The 15,187-nt window shown below is 43.4% G+C and overlaps 1 protein-coding gene across 11 annotated transcripts in view; it reads left to right on the top strand.

Moving 5' to 3' along the window:
* The window catches only part of LOC109910377 (DENN domain-containing protein 5B), a 97,044-nt gene that overhangs the window by 33,550 nt on the left and 48,307 nt on the right, over positions 1–15,187 (top strand). The window lies entirely within an intron of this gene.

The raw sequence follows: 15,187 nt of genomic DNA, 5'->3' as shown, positions 1-15,187 counted from the left end.
CAGCTTAGCAGGGATAAAAGATGTTTTGAAGAAGCTTTTTCCCCCTCCTAAATCCCACGTAACAAACATGTGTCATATTTTTCCCTCTGTTTTGTTCAGATCCATCAGTTATTACAGGGTGTGGAAATGCATCTTATGTTGATTAATGGGTTGTTATTTCCTTTGTTTTGTGATGATGATTATTATTCTTAGTGTAAACCGTGTTTATTAAGTGGCACCTGTACTCACTCCCTTCCTCAGCTACACCTCTACATTTAGCATAGGGATCAGCAACACCTTCTAATTGACCTATCAGAGGATCACGTTACAGTGAGTCACTAAGCTGGGATAACTCAACCTGGCTCAACGAAGGACCCCTAGGAGAGTGGTGCATGCGCCTGAATAAAAATGTGTCATCCTCCTTCCCCCTTTCTTTCTTTTCTCTCACCTTCTCCTCACCCTTCTCCTCTCCCCTCCTCCCACTTAACCCAGGCTCACATTTCTCTCCCTCTGTTTTACCCCTCTCCTCCCGCTCTCTTCTCTCCTCCTCATGGAGAGGACAAAGCAGTGGCTGAGAGAATGACAGAGTGGTGACATCACCGTGCCAGTGTTCTGTCCCTTTACTCCGGCCAATAGAGTGCTGAATAGGGCCATCAGAGCCAGGCTAATCTGGGCTGTGATACATGACCATTGTGACAACACACACACACACACGGGCTGCCACTGGCAAACAAACTGAAAGCAGACTCACACTCACACCAACGTATTCATGCACACACTGTTCTTCTGTCTCACACACTCCCACACACACATTCGGCCCTGCACATCAAGACCCCTCATGTAAAGATAATTCATGATAATTAAGAGATTACAAGGTGGCGACCCTGCCCCCTACCTAATTATCTTGTTGCCAGGAGACAGATGCTGTGCTGCTATATATAATTGGCCCGTCAGCGTCCAGGTTTGCCTGGTGTAGGCAGTCATTGTAAATAATGAGTTGTTCTTAACTGACTTGCCTAGTTACATTTTAAATTTTTTAATTTCACCTTTATTTAATCAGGTAGGCTAGTTGAGAACAAGTTGTCATTTACAACTGCAACCTGGCCAAGATAAAGCAAAGCAGTGTGACACAAACAACAACACAGAGTTACACATGGAATAAGAAAACATACAGTCAATAATACAATAGAAAAAGTCTATATACAGTGTGTGCAAATGTGGCCATAGTGGCAAATTAATTACAATATAGCAATTAAACACTGGAGTGATAGATGTGCAGACGATGAGTGTGCAAGTAGAGATACTGGGGTGCAAAGGAGCCAAATAAATAACAGTATGGGGGATGAGGTAGTTGGAATGGGCTATTTACAGATTGGCTATGTGCAGTGATCTGTGAGCTGCTCTGACAGCTGGTTCTTAAAGTTAGTGAGGGATATATGAGTCTCCAGCTTCAGTGATTTTTGCAGTTCGTTCCAGTCATTGGCAGCAGAGAACTGGAAGGAAAGGCAGCCAAAGGATGAGTTTGATTTGGGGGGTGACCAGTGAAATATACCTGCTGGAGGGCATGCTATGGGTGGGTGCTGCTATGGTGACCAGTGAGCTTAGATAAGGCAGGGCTTTACCTAGCAAAGACTTATAGATGATCTGGAGCCGGTGGGTTTGGCAACGAATATGAAGCGATGGACAGCCAACGAGAGCATACATGTCCCAGTGGTGGGTGGTATATGGGGCTTTGGTGACAAAACGGGTGGCACTGTGATAGACTGCATCCAATTTGCTGAGTAGAGTGTTGGAGGCTATTTTGTAAATGACATCGCCGAAGTCCAGAATCGGTAGGACAGTCAGTTTTACGAGGGTATGATTGGCAGCATGAGTGAAGGATGCTTTGTTGCAAAATAATAGGAAGCCGATTCTAGATTTAATTTTGGATTGGAGATGCTTAATGTGAGTCTGGAAGGAGAGTTTTACAGTCTAACCAGACACCCAGGTATTTATAGTTGTCCACATATGCAGAAGTCAGAACCGTCCAGAGTACCGATCGCTGCCCGTCCTGCATCACTAAAGGTTAAAAATATATATACATGTTATCTATTTTTTTTCCTGGTGTGACTGTGGCACTGCCAGTCTTGGTTGGGTGGGCTTGTAAGTATGCATTTCCTGGTAAGGTCTTCACTTGTTGTATTCGGCGCATGTGACAAATACAATTTGATTTGATTTCAGCACTGAAGCACTGCCAGTCTTGGTTGGGTGGGTTCAGCGCTGTGGGTGGTGTGGTTGGAGGTTATGGGGTAAGAGTTGTGTGTACAGTGCCTTGCGAAAGTATTCGGTCCCCTTGAACTTTGCGACCTTTTGCCACATTTCAGGCTTCAAACATAAAGATATAAACTGTATTTTTTTGTGAAGAATCAACAACAAGTGAGACACAATCATGAAGTGGAACGACATTTATTGGATATTTCAAACTTTTTTAACAAATCAAAAACTGATAAATTGGGCGTGCAAAATTATTCAGCCCCTTTACTTTCAGTGCAGCAAACTCTCTCCAGAAGTTCAGTGAGGATCTCTGAATGATCCAATGTTGACCTAAATGACTAATGATGATAAGTACAATCCACCTGTGTGTAATCAAGTCTCCGTATAAATGCACCTGCACTGTGATAGTCTCAGAGGTCCGTTAAAAGCGCAGAGAGCATCATGAAGAACGAGGAACACACCAGGCAGGTCCGAGATACTGTTGTGAAGAAGTTTAAAGCCGGATTTGGATACAAAAAGATTTCCCAAGCTTTAAACATCCCAAGGAGCACTGTGCAAGCGATAATATTGAAATGGAAGGAGTATCAGACCACTGCAAATCTACCAAGACCTGGCCGTCCCTCTAAACTTTCAGCTCATACAAGGAGAAGACTGATCAGAGATGCAGCCAAGAGGCCCATGATCACTATGGATGAACTGCAGAGATCTACAGCTGAGGTGGGAGACTCTGTCCATAGGACAACAATCAGTCGTATATTGCACAAATCTGGCCTTTATGGAAGAGTGGCAAGAAGAAAGCGTTTTCTTAAAGATATCCATAAAAAGTGTTGTCTAAAGTTTGCCACAAGCCACCTGGGAGACACACCAAACATGTGGAAGAAGGTGCTCTGGTCAGATGAAACCAAAATTGAACTTTTTGGCAACAATGCAAAACGTTATGTTTGGCGTAAAAGCAACACAGCTCATCACCCTGAACACCCTATCCCCACTGTCAAACATGGTGGTGGCAGCATCATGGTTTGGGCCTGCTTTTCTTCAGCAGGGACAGGGAAGATGGTTAAAATTGATGGGAAGATGGATGGAGCCAAATACAGGACCATTCTGGAAGAAAAGCTGATGGAGTCTGCAAAAGACCTGAGACTGGGACGGAGATTTGTCTTCCAACAAGACAATGATCCAAAACATAAAGCAAAATCTACAATGGAATGGTTCAAAAATAAACATATCCAGGTGTTAGAATGGCCAAGTCAAAGTCCAGACCTGAATCCAATCGAGAATCTGTGGAAAGAACTGAAAACTGCTGTTCACAAATGCTCTCCATCCAACCTCACTGAGCTCGAGCTGTTTTGCAAGGAGGAATGGAAAATAATTTCAGTCTCTCGATGTGCAAAACTGATAGAGACATTCTCCAAGCGACTTACAGCTGTAATCGCAGCAAAAGGTGGCGCTACAAAGTATTAACTTAAGGGGGCTGAATAATTTTGCACGCCCAATTTTTCAGTTTTTGATTTGTTAAAAAAGTTTGAAATATCCAATAAATGTCGTTCCACTTCATGATGGTGTCCCACTTGTTGTTGATTCTTCACAAAAAAATACAGTTTTATATCTTTACGTTTGAAGCCTGAAATGTGGCAAAAGGTCGCAAAGTTCAAGGGGGCCAAATACTTTCGCAAGGCACTGTATGTGTATTAAACAAGATTGTGTCTGAGAAAGTTTGGCTGCATTCACCTGGCTGTGTGTGTATGTGTGTGTATGTATGTGTGTGTGTGTGTGTGTGTGTGTGTGTGTGTCCTGACTAGGCCCTGTGCCCAGCCTGAGCTGGTCTGGTGCGTACGGGAATGTGTTCAGAAGGCCAATGGGGACAGGGACAGCACTGCAGGAGGCAGCAAAGCTAACTTTAACACTGAGCTACTGTTCCTAGCTGGGGAAGTATTAGTATTAGCCAAATAATGAAATGTTAATAGCTTAGTCTTAAATCATGACTTAAAGCTTATCTTTATCATTTTACAACCTGTACATTTCTCTGTCATAATTATGACATTTTGTCCTCAGAATTCTTTGTTCCTACTTTGTCATACCACATGCTTCATTCGTTGAGGATAGTGGCATAATGTATTCAGGAGACACTCCGATATGGAGAAGCTTTTTGAAGTTAGTCTAAAAGCCCATGGGATTGTCTGTCATGATGGGCCCTACTGCAGAATGCCACATCTATCCATTCATAGTGCCGGCTCCCGTCTCTGTCAGGGCTGGGTGACGATCGGGACAGACTGTGTTGTCAAACATCCACAAAGAAATTCTGTCTGCTACGATCCCACAGAGCTGATTCAAACCAATGACACACCCATCCATACATATGCATGCATATACAGCCATGTGTACACACACACACACACACACACACACACACACACACACACACACACACTATGGCTACAGCCACATCTGACGGACGCCAACTCTTTCATGGCAACAAAGCCTCATTCTCTGTGGCTGACATCCCCAGCTGCATGTATTGTCTACTATAGTCTCCCTCAGTTTAGCACGTATGAACACCCTGCAGCCCAGCCTGCTGAACACAACGCATGCATTATACATCACCGCCTGGAGCTACACCGTGTGTGTGTGTGTGTGTGTGTGTGTGTGTGTGTGTGTGTCTGTGTATTGATGAGTGTGTAGATGAGCTGATTGCTGCTGTAATTGGCCAGTTTTTTTTTGTGCTGATGCTGAAGGGGGAGTTGGGGTCTCCCTCCTAATGAGGGAGAACACGTGGGTGTGTGTCATTCTCTGGGGGGATTTTAGCTGGTAAAAGGGGTACAATAATTGGTCTCTGCTTTCAATCATCACACAGTCAACTGGAGCCACAGAGGACTAGATTGGGAATGGTGGGTGGGGTTTAGTTTATGGATGGAAATAATTACGGCAAATTATAATGTCATGGAGGGAGAATGGCGCTTGCTGCCTTTGATAGGCCTTGAAATGAATGAGCACACTGAATAGAATCCCATTACTTCATACCCTGTCAATAGAATTCAGCTCATCACAATTACCGCTAGATAGATGAGAAAATTGACACTCACAAATGCCTGAAAAAAGGGAGGCTACTTGTCTTGTGTTTTTTAAAGGTGTTGCCACTTATGAGATGGTAATCTGTGTGCTCCTCTGCGCTGCTCCATCCAAGTCCTTGATTTGTGGTCGGCTCACTTTGTCTGTTAGGTGTTCTGGTCTGGATCAGACTACGGCTGTCGCGGTAACCGTATTACCGCCGCACCAGCAGTCACGAGTCATGACCACAGTCAAATTCCCTGTGACCGTTGGTCACGGTAATCCCAATCCAAAACTGTGCAAATGAATGGCATTGATGGATAGCCTACCAAACTGGCTAACGGCCCTCGTTAATGGCCTGGTACCAAGCGCTCTAGTGTCCCTATAATCACTCTCTAAACACTTCATGATTGAATTTGAATAATCTGAATGGTCTGAATGAGGACAAATGGTGATGGGAGTTTGAGGTCCTATACCAAAAGGCAAAGAGCAAGCAGCTGTAGGCGATTAGGGCGTAGAGGCCCCGTAGGAGGGAGGGGGGGGGGGGGGGGGGGGTGTATAACACACAGGATGGAGGGAGAGAGCAACTCGCAATAGACTAACTTCTTGCTAGTTATTTATCATCCCATCTGATTAGAGTACCTGTCTGGACTGAATCAAACCGAGAGAAGCTAGCTATCACGGCTAATTGAGGCAAGCCATAACGACTTCTCACCATCCTGCAGTTATCCTACACATAACCACTCCATTCAGATTATAGTGTAAATAGCAGCCTACCTGTTGGCTTTTGGTTGTTGTTGCCTTTTCTTTCTCATTTCACTTTTAATTCTGACATTTGAATTCCATTTTTGGAATTGATTTAGATATCTCCTAATCTACACAAGCAGAGCAGCAATGGAATGATCTCTCTCCGCTGGAAGTGCAACCATCCGAGCGCATGCCTTATTTACTGACTTATTAGTCACACCATGCGGTACTTACGTTTTTCTACGTGATCTGAGGCACTCCCAGGTTTGTAGGCCTATCACAACTAAATAAATGATTTCATTGTGACGGTGAATGCTATATAAAATGGATTTATTTGACTTTTTAAAATGGAGATGTTCCAAAGGCACACTAAACATGTTTGTTAATTAATGGTCAATTACTGCGAGCCCTGGGTCGGGCTGCTTTTGACCACTGTCTGTCATTTCCCAAAATAACAAATACCGTACACATACAGAGTAGGAGACTTGGTTCTGACAACCAGGGCATTGGTTTTGGCTTGAGTTGACTGGTCAGAGCTCAAATGGTGCTAGGATTTCAATGTGTTGTCCCATGTCTCTCTTTTTGTACTCCTGAATTCTACATCTATGCATCTCTGTTACACATTCCAGTGTAGTAGATTATCATGATTGTATTTTATGATACCAGCGTAGCTCCATTGTTGTGTGCTATACAGAGACCAAGCACAACCTGTCCCTAGGAATGTTGTGGAACATACACTCTCCTAATCTGCCCCCTTTGACCTCCCACCTCTGAACTTCAGTGAACCTGTCACACTGACAGCAGGGGGGAACACCATGATGAATCTCATGTTTTTTCCCTTCTTATCGCTCAAAGGTCACACTGTCTCTTATTATCCTCCCCCTTTCCTACTGTGTGTGTGTAAAGATGAGAAATTGCTATCTTTTTCATTGCTCATCCTTTCTTAAAGGCCATTTCTCGATCTCCCCTAGCTCAGGATGCACTTCATTAAACCGTAGCAATCTTCCTCCTCAGCTGGTTGCTCTTTGAGGTAGCAGGTTCCCACACACACACACACACACACACACACACACACACACACACACACACACACACACACACACACACACACACACTTTTACGGTTATTGTTTTACAGGCCTTGTGCTGTGATGTAATGGTCTCCCCAGGCAAAATCGCCTAGTTTTATGGACCATAGTGAGATCTGATGAACACTGCCCAACCCTGGATCCAAGAGGTTGATGAACTGCCTGACATTAAAGAGATGGACAGCTATAGACTGCCAACCACTACAGTATAATAGCCAGTAAGATGTGACTCCATGTGACATAAAGGTATAGTGGAAAACAAGGTGGCACAACAGGAAAAACACTGGTAAACAGGTGTGACTCAATCAGCACTGTGTCCTTTGTGTCAGAGAGTGGAAGGACAAAGGGGAGCTTGAGAGAAAGAATAAGAAGATATGAGAGAGAGAAGTCTCAAGCTATTGCTCGCCTGAGGTTGAGTGTATCATGATAAGCTGTAGACCACACTACCTAACGAGAGGGTTCTCATCTGTATTCTTCGTAGCGGTTTACATACCACCTCAGTCTGAGATTGGCACTAAGAGAGCATTGAATGAGCTGTATTCTACCATAAGCAAACAAGAAAACTCTCACCCAGAGGCGGCACTCCTGGTAGCTGGGGACTTTAATCCTGGGAAATTTTAAATCAGTTTTACCAAATTCCTATCAGCATGTTAAATTGGGGCGGCAGGGTAGCCGAGTGGTTAGAGCGTTGGACTAGTAACCGGAAGGTTGCAAGTTCAAATCCCCGAGCTGACAAGGTACAAATCTGTTGTTCTGCCCCTGAACAGGCAGTTAACACACTGTTCCTAGGCCATCATTGAAAATAAGAATTTGTTCTTAACTGACTTGCCTAGTTAAATAAAGGTTCAAATAAAAAAAAGTGCAACCAGAGGGAAAAGAACTCTGGACCACCAGGGCGTGTAGTGCGAGCATGCGATGACCAGCAAGTGTCTTCAAATATATTTTCAACCTCTCCCTGTCTGAGTCTGTAATACCAACATGTTTTAAGCAGACCACCATAGTGCCTGTACCCAAGAACACTAAGGTAACCTGCCTAAATGACTACCAACCCGTAGCACTCACGTCTAGCCACACTTGCTAGTTGGTCATCGCATGCTCGCACTACACACCCTGGTAATCCATCTGGAGTGTGTGTGGAGTATAGGTGGTCCAGAGTTCTTTTCCCTCTGGTTGCACTTTTTTTAATTTAACTAGGCAAGTCAGTTAAGAACAAATTCTTATTTTCAATGATGGCCTAGGAACAGTGGGTTAACTGCCAGTTCAGGGGCAGAACAACAGATTTGTACCTTGTCAGCTCGGGGATTTGAACTGGCAACCTTCCGGTTACTAGTCCAACGCTCTAACCACTCTGCTACCCTGCCTCACGTCTGTAGCCATGAAATGCTTTGTAAGGCTGGTCATGGCTCACATCAACACCATTAACCCAGAAACCCTAGACCCACTCCAATTTGCATACCGCCCAAACAGATCCACAGATGATGCAATCTCTATTGCACTCCACACTGCCCTTTCCCACCTGGACAAAAGGAACACCTATGTGAGAATGCTATTCATTGATTACAGCTCAGTGATCAATGCCATAGTGGCCTCAAAGCTCATCAATAATCTTAGTACCCTGGGACTTAACACCTCCCTCTGCAACTGGATCCTGGACTTCCTGATGGGTCGCCCCCTAATGGTAAGGGTAGTTAACAACACATCTGCCACATTGATCCTCAACACAGGCCCCTCAGGGGTGCGTGCTCAGCCCTCTCCTGTACTCCTTGTTCACTCAAGACTGCACTGCCAGGCACAACTCCAACACCACCATTTACATTTGCTGATGACACAACAGTGGTAGACCTGATCACCGACAACATCGAGCCAGCCTATAGGGAGGTGATCAGAGACCTGACTGTGTGGTGCCAGGACAACAACCTCTCCCTCAAAGTGATCAAGACAAAGGAGATGATTGTGGACTAGAGGAAAAAGAGGAACGAGCATGCCCCCATTGTCATCGACGGGGCTGCAGTGGAGTAGGTTGAGAGCCTCAAGTTCCTTGGTGTCCACATCACTAACAAACTAACATGGTCCAAGCACACCAAGACAGTTGTGAAGCGGGCACGACAAAACCTGTTCCCCCTCAGGAGACTGAAATTATTTGGCATGGGTCCTCAGATCCTCAAAAGTTTCTACAGCTGCACCACCGAGAGCATCCTAAGTGGTTGCATCACTGCCTGGTATGGCAACTGTTTGGACTCCGACTACAAGGCACTACAGAGGAAAGTGCGAACGGCCCAGTACATCACTGGAGCCAAGCTTCCTGCCATCCAAGACCTCGATTTATTTTATTTTATTTTATTTTATTTTTATTTTTATTTCACCTTTATTTAACCAGGTAGGCTAGTTGAGAACACCTTTATTTAACCAGGTAGGCTAGTTGAGAACACCTTTATTTAACCAGGTAGGCTAGTTGAGAACAAGTTCTCATTTGCAACTGCGACCTGGCCAAGATAAAGCATAGCAGTGTGAACAGACAACAGAGTTACACATGGAGTAAACAATTAACAAGTCAATAACACAGTGAAAAAAAAGGGGAGTCTATATACATTGTGTGCAAAAGGCATGAGGAGGTAGGCGAATAATTACAATTTTGCAGATTAACACTGGAGTGATAAATGATCAGATGGTCATGTACAGGTAGAGATATTGGTGAGCAGAAAAGTAAATAAATAAAAACAGTATGGGGATGAGGTAGGTAAAATTGGGTGGGCTATTTACCAATAGACTATGTACAGCTGCAGCGATCGGTTAGCTGCTCAGATAGCAGATGTTTGAAGTTGGTGAGGAAGATAAAAGTCTCCAACTTCAGCGATTTGTTTATTTATTTATTTTTTGCCATTCGTTCCAGTCACAGGCAGCAGAGAACTGGAACGAAAGGCGGCCAAATGAGGTGTTGGCTTTAGGGATGATCAGTGAGATACACCTGCTGGAGCGCGTGCTATGGATGGGTGTTGCCATCGTGACCAGTGAACTGAGATAAGGCGGAGCTTTACCTAGCATGGACTTGTAGATGACCTGCAGCCAGTGGGTCTGGCGACGAATATGTAGCGAGGGCCAGCCGACTAGAGCATACAAGTCGCAGTGGTGGGTGGTATAAGGTGCTTTAGTGACAAAACGGATGGCACTGTGATAAACTGCATCCAGTTTGCTGAGTAGAGTGTTGGTAGCAATTTTGTAGATGACATCGCCGAAGTCGAGGATCGGTAGGATAGTCAGTTTTACCAGGTGGTGTCAGGGGATGACCCTAAAAATGGTCAGACTCCAGCCACCCTAGTCATACTCTGTTCTTTCTGCTACCACACAGCAAGTGCTACCGGAGCGCCAAGTCTAGGTCCGAGACGCATCTAAACAGCTTCTACCCCCAAGCCATAAGAACCCTGAACATTTTGTCAAATGGCTACCCAGACTACTTGCATTGTCCCCCCCCCTCCTCCTCCTCTCCACACCACTCTCTGTTGTCATCTATGCATAGTCCCTTTAATTAACTCTACCTACATGTACATACTACCTAAACTAACCGGTGCCCCCGCACATTGACTCTGTACCAACACCCCCATGTCTATAGTTATTTTTTACTTTTATCTCTTTATCCATATTTTTTTGAAAAGGCACTTGTTTATTGCCTCGTAAGTAAGCATTTCACTGGAAGGTCTACACCTGTTGTATTCGGCGCATGTGACTAATAATATTTGATGAGGGGGGGGGGGTTTATGAGAGCTCTCATATCCCCCCTCTCTCCCTCATACCCCCCCCCCCCCTCATATCTCAATGGGGGCAATATGAGAGGGGGAATATGAGTGAGGGAGAGGCAGGGAATATGAGAGAGGGAGAGGGGGGGGTGAGGGAATATGAGAGGAAATGGGGGGGGGAGAGGAATGGAGGGAATGAGGGAGGGAAAGAGCGAGTGAGAGGGGGGGAATATGAGGGAGAGCGAATGGGGTAAATATGAGGGAGAGGAATGGGGGAATATGAGGGGAAGAGAGGGGGAATATGAGAGAGGGATGGAATGGGGAACATGAGAGGGGGGAATATGAGAGCGGGGGGGATATGGGAGCGAGAACTCAGTTTATTGGTAACATCTGCAAAACTGTGTATGCTATCTCAGGTGCAGCGAAATGCTTATGTCACTAGCTCCAACAGTGTAGCAATATCTAGCGATACAGTAACTATACTCACAATGTAACATTTTTTTTTATAGAAATGTATGTTTTGGAATGAGCAGACAGTTTGGTGTGCTGGGATGGTTTTCCTCAGAGTTAATATAGTCTTGTTGTTCTACCGTCTATCTAGAATGCTGCTCTTCACTTTTAAATGGGATTGCTCTGGTGGGGGGGAGATCTCCTCCTTAACCTGGCCCAACTATTCTTCTCCTGCTCCTGCCCTTGCCATTACTCTCCTGAAATAGGCTATACGAGGAGTCTGCAACATTTCTCATGTGGAACGCCAATTTATCTTACTATTTCTACCGATCTGCATGCCAGTTATAGTTTTAATATGCAAATTTTCATGAAACGGTTTCATTTTAATTTATAATAACGTCTTCGTACCTCAAAATCATTGTCAGGTGGTTAATCAAAATTCTATCCAAATCTAAATGATAATTTAAACCTAAATAAAAAATAACCTTTTATTGCCATTGCCAACTATGTAAAAATAGTCTACCTAAAGCCAACAAATAAAAACAATGCAGCCTGAAGGTAGAAAATATTCTCAAAATAAATATCCTATAAATCAGATTCGCTACACGTGGCCTGCCCGCAAGGAACTTAAAACATTGTATCAACTATTAACTTGGGTCAAGCCTGAAGGCTATTTTGATAAATGGATAAGAAGCAGTGATGGACTTAGACAGGAGCTCACCTGAGCTGAGTACCGGCACCTCTAATGTTCTACTGCTTGAGCTCCTGTTCCTCCTATAGAATATTAGGTACAAGTATTGTCCAGCTCCTGCACCTGAATATAAACGGTACCAGCAATCAAAATGAGCCCCGGAACCTATTTCAGTCCAAGTCGAGCACTGATGAGAAGTAGTAAGGTAGATATAATTTAGGACGTTTCCACTGGATCAGAGCATGACATGTTTCCTTTCCACACCGAGTGGTTATCAAAAGAGGGAGAGTTGGAACGATTTCTCAAATACGTTGAGGAACTATTGTCATTCTCAATGGGTGTAAAAGCAGACTTTGTTTGCTTGCTGTTTTGAGGTGAAGAAAACATTACTTTGAGAAGTTCCACAGCTCATTAGTGGTGGTGTGTTAAGCCAATCAGAAATACTATCAGATCCTCAAATGGGCACATTTTATATGCCTACATTTGTGCGCAGGCCAGGTAGCCTATAGGCCTACTTCCATGTGTGCGCGTCCTTAGTCAACACTGACAGGAGCGCTCCAAACAAAAGACAATGACTCAATTGTCGCCTCGTAAATGGAATGAAATAAAGTGTAGCATAGGTTGTGCACTCTGCAAATAATGTGTCCACTCCGACAATGAGAACGGGAAGACTGGAATAATAACATTGAATGCATTAAAATAAATTATTATAATCAAAGTAACAAACGTTGTAGATTTAGAAATGGTATGTAATTTAATAAACGTAGTGCTGGTGATATGTAATGGGGAAGTGATATGCTAACAAACGCAAACAATTCACACACTGAAGTTATGAAACAATGAATGTGCACAAATTGGCAGGAGAGTGCATTCTGGAGAGAGAAGTGCATTGTGCATCTGGGCGCATGGTCATTCCAGACGTCTGCATTGGCCGTGCAGCATTTATGGTGATCTGGCCTCAGCAGAAGTCAGGGCATTCGTACGTCTTGCGCTTCGCAGAGCAGTGCAGAGCTGTTGTGAAGGAAGTGGGTTTGTGTTTATACAGGATGTACCATCCCCTCCAACCGTCAACAAATCATGTCAATGCAGAGCTATGCATAGCTCTCCGTATTGTTACACCATTTGGGAGGTGGAAGGCGATCAGCTCCATTTGGCCTCTGGAGGCTCCGCATTTACATTACAACCTCCGTATGGAGCCTCCTTCCACATTTTTGGATCAATCATAAGTTGTCTTTTTCTAGGCCTCCGCAATGGATTAGTTAACTGAGATGGGCGCATATATACATATATATTTATTTGTTTTAGTCGCAGCAACAATCTCGGTCGACCCAACAGCCTAAGGACAAAACAATCGACCAGTCAACGAATTGGGTTCAGCCCTAGTGTGTGCTATTTTGCTTTATAGCGATGCCATCATCCATGATTGTGTGAGGACTTTGCCAAAGCTTGGTCCATACTCTCCAAGTGGCTTTGCCTCCAATTGGTGGAAAGACTCCTCTGCAGAGAGAATTAATATAGTATTAAACCCCATTATGTCCACCACCACTCAATACACCATTACAATGGCTGTTGATATACCCTATTGTTCCTTTTGTGCTTAAAGCTGATGTTGTATTGGTGCTTTACAGGATATTGTAGTCAGATCATTCAGTTATACCATTGGAATGAGTTGGTCCAGTCTATTCTATTAGTGTTTATGGCACCAATAATGAGTGGTATCATTTCAGACCAGTGTGTATTGATTTAGCCTTGGTTTTCATTGAGCCTGGTCTCCCAGTAGAATTGCATTAGGACCCCGCAACCCATTCCAGCCCAATGAGTAATCAGCTTAATACTGCTGCACATTGATCTTCATGCAATTTCTAATCATTACAATCACTCACGACTAGCTTTGTATTTGGGACAACAGATCCATTTTGTGTGTGTGCACGTTTCTGCAAGTGTGTATGCATGTGAGGGAGGATCTCTGTGTGTATGTTTCTATGAGTGTGGATCTGTGTGTACAGTGCCTTGCAAAAGTATTCACCCCCTTTGCTATGAAGCCCCTAAATAAGATCTGGTGCAACAAATTACCTTCAGAAGTCACATAATTAGTTAGATTGCACACAGGTGGACTTTATTTAAATGTCACATGATCTCATGTGCACCAATACACCTTTTATGAAAGGCCCCAGAGTCTGCAACACCACTAAGCAAAGGGTACCACCAAGCAAGAAGCACTATGAAGACCAAGGGGCTCTCCAAACAGGTCAGGGACAAACTTGTGGAGAAGTACAGATCAGGGTTGGGTTATAAAAAAATATCAAACTTTGAACATCCCACGGAGCACCCTTAAATCCATTATTAAAACATTTGAAAGAATTTGGCACCACAACATACCTGCCAAGAGAGGGCCGCCCACCAACACTCATGGACCAGTCAAGGAGGGCATTAATCAGAGAGGCAACAAAGAGAACAAAGATAACCCTGAAGGAGCTGCAAAGCTCCACAGCGGCGATTGGAGTATCTGTCCATAGGAACACTTTAAGTACACTCCAAAGAGCTGGGCTTTATGGAAGAGTGGCCAGAAAAAAAAGCCATTGTGTAAAGAAGAAAAAAAGAAGCACCAAAAAATACTGGTGTTTGCCAAAAGGCACCTGGGAGACACCCCAAACAAATTGAAGAAGGTACTGTCATACATATATATGTATGTGACAGTACCTTCTTCAATTTGTTTGGGGTATATACATATATACACACACACACATATATGTATATGTATATATATATATATATATATATATATATATATATATATATATATATATATATATATATATATATATATATATATATATATATATATATATATATATATATATATATATATATATATATATATATATATACACACACACGTATGTATGTATATATATATATATATATACATACACACACGTATGTATGTATGTGTGTGTGTGTGTGTGTATATATATAGGTTTGGCGCTGTATAATATATGAGCTATGGGTATGAATACATACACACACACACACACACACGTACGTATGTATGTATGTATGTATGTATGTATGTATGTATGTATGCATGTATGTATGCATGCATGCATGCATGTATGTATGTATGCATGTATGTATGCATGTATGTATGCATGTATGTATGCATGTATGCATGTATGTATGTATGTATGTATGTATGTGTTCATA

Source organism: Oncorhynchus kisutch, linkage group LG19 (assembly GCF_002021735.2).
Source record: "Oncorhynchus kisutch isolate 150728-3 linkage group LG19, Okis_V2, whole genome shotgun sequence".
In the NCBI taxonomy this organism is placed as follows: domain Eukaryota; kingdom Metazoa; phylum Chordata; class Actinopteri; order Salmoniformes; family Salmonidae; genus Oncorhynchus; species Oncorhynchus kisutch.
Note: the sequence above shows the minus strand (reverse complement) of the source record. Positions and strands in the feature narration are given on the sequence as shown.